The sequence below is a fragment of the Mustelus asterias genome, unplaced genomic scaffold, assembly GCF_964213995.1.
Source record: "Mustelus asterias unplaced genomic scaffold, sMusAst1.hap1.1 HAP1_SCAFFOLD_2759, whole genome shotgun sequence".
In the NCBI taxonomy this organism is placed as follows: Eukaryota; Metazoa; Chordata; class Chondrichthyes; order Carcharhiniformes; family Triakidae; genus Mustelus; species Mustelus asterias.
The window spans coordinates 29,717-32,500 of NW_027592704.1; positions in this window are offsets into that span (position 1 = coordinate 29,717).

A 2,784-nucleotide genomic window follows, 5' to 3' on the forward strand; every position below is an offset into this window, starting at 1 on the left:
AAGCCGGTGTCACGTGATCCTCCCCAGGGCCACCGGGCTTCCCAGAAAGCTTTGTGGGCTTAAAGGCACACCGTCTCCTGCGAGTTCCCGTCCGCGGACCTTATATCGGAGCGACGCTCCAGCTGCCCTGGACGGGGGAAATCCCAGCCGCTGGCTGCGCCGACTGGCAGAATGGTCCGGGGTACAGGAGGAGGCCATTCGGCCGGTCAGTTTCTGTGCTGGCCCCCCCAAGCGAGCACCGCGAATTTAGTTCCATTATCCTTTCCCCTTCGCCCCCCCCCCTGCCCGCCCGTACCTGCACGCCGAACACATTATATAAATCGTCTCGCTCAACCCTGCCCCCACCTCACCCCCAGACGGAACATTCCAGACCCCAACCGCTCGCCGTGAGGGAAGGATTTCTCCCCCGTCCCATCTCGCTTCCTTTTTTCCGAATCGCTTTAAATCTCTGTGTGTTCCCCCTCACCCCCACCCCCGCCCACCGCCCCCCCACCACCCCCCCCGCCACCCACCCCCACCCCCCGCACCCACACATCACCCCCCGTTCTTCATCCTTTTACGAGAAGAGACTGGTTTCTCCCTCTTTACTTTGTCCAGAACCATTTAATTTAAAAACTCTTAACATCCCTGGGTTAGAGAGAGAGGGGAAATCAGCCAGGGCTCCTGCTCCTGATCACTGTCCAGTGATCGCTGCGTTAGGTGGATTGGCCATGCTAAATTGTCCCTTAGTGTCTAATGATGTGCAGGTTAGGTGGATTGGCCATGCTAAATTGTCCCTTAGTGTCCAAAGATGTGTAGGTTAGGGGGATTGGCCATGCTAAATTTTCCCTCAGTGTCCAAAGATGTGTAGGTTAGGTGGATTGGCCATGCTAAATTGCCCCTTAGTGTCCAAAGATGTGTAGGTTAGGTGGATTGGCCATGCTAAATTGCCCCTTCGTGTCCAAAGATGTGTAGGTGAGGTGGATTGGCCATGCTAAATTGCCCCTTAGTGTCCAAAGATGTGTGGGTTAGGTGGATTGGCCATGCTAAATTGTCACTTAGTGTCCAAAGATGTGTAGGTTAGGTGGATTGGCTATGCTAAATTGTCCCTTAGTGTCCAAAGATGTGCAGGTTAGGTGGATTGGCCATGCTAAATTGTCCCTTAGTGTCCAAAGATGTGTAGGTTAGGTGGATTGGCCATGCTAAATTGCCCCTTAGTGTCCAAAGATGTGTAGGTTAGGTGGATTGGCCATGCTAAATTGCCCCTTAGTGTCCAAAGATGTGTAGGTTAGGTGGATTGGCCATGCTAAATTGTCCCTTCGTGTCCAAAGATGTGTAGGTTAGGTGGATTGGCCATGCTAAATTGCCCCTTATTGTCCAAAGATGTGTAGGTTGGGTGGATTGGCCGTGCTAAATTGTCCCTTAGTGTCCAAAGATGTGTAGGTTAGGGGGATTGGCCATGCTACATTGCCCCTTAGTGTCCAAAGATGTGTAGGTTAGGTGGATTGGCCATGCTTAATTGTCCCTTAGTGTCCAAAGATGTGTAGGTTAGGGGGATTGGCCATGCTAAATTGCCCCTTAGTGTCGGGGGGATTAGCAGGGTAAAAATGTGGGGTTATGGGGATAGGGCCTGGGTGGGATTGTGGTCGGTGCAGACTCGATGGGCCGAATGGCCTCCTTCTGCACTGTAGGGATTCTACGATTCTATGATAATTGAGCCATAGAGGTTTACAGCACGGAAACAGGCCCTTCGGCCCAACTTGTCCATGCTGCCCCTTTTTTTTAAACCCTTAAGCTCGTCCCAATTGTCCGCATTTGGCCCATATCCCTCTGTACCCACCGTACCCATGTAACTGTCTAAATGCTTTTTAAAAGACAAAATTGTACCCTCCTCTACTACTGCCTCTCGTTCCAGACACTCACCACCCTCTGTGTGAAAAAATTGCCCCCTCTGGACCCTTTTGTATCTCTCCCCTCTCACCTTAAACCTCTGCCCTCTAGTTTTAGACTCCCCTACCTTTGGGGAAAAGATACTGACTATCTAGCTGATCTGTGCCCCTCATTATTTTATAGACCTCTATAAGATCACCCCTCAGCCTCCTACGCTCCAGAGAAAAAAGTCCCAGTCTATCCAGCCTCTCCTTATAACACAATCCATCAAGTCCCGGTAGCTTCCTAGTAAATCTCTTCTCCGCTCTTTCTAGTTTAATAATATCCTTTCTATAATAGGGTGACCAGAACTGCACACTGTTAAGACATGAGTTAGACCCCAGCGGGAGTACTGTGTACAGTTCTGGGCGCCGCTCTGTGGGAGGGATTGGAGAGAGAGGAGGAGGGGTTTACGAGTATGGTTCCAGCGATGAGAAACTTCAGTTCCGAGGAGAGATTGGGACTGTTCCCCTTGGAGAGGCTAAGGGGAGATTTGATAAAGGACAGTCAATTTCACGGGGGGGCTCTGGACAGAGTAGAGAGGGAGAAAGGCAGGAAAATGGAACTAAAGTCACAATGCTCATTTGGAGAGCGAGTAGAGACAGCGATGGGCCGAATGGCCTCCTTGTGCGCCAGAACGATTCTGTGATTCTACCTGACGGTGTGTGTGTCTGAGAATTTGTTTGTGTGAGTGTGTGTGTGTGAGGGAGTGTGTGTTTCTAGCCATCCGTGGGACATTGGTGTCACTGGCTGGCCATCCCATAATTACCCATTCCTAGTTGCCCCTTGGAGGGCAGCTGAGAGTGAATCACATCGCTGTGGGTCACATGTAGGCCAGACCAGGGTAAGGACGGCAGATTTCCTTCCCTAAAGGGA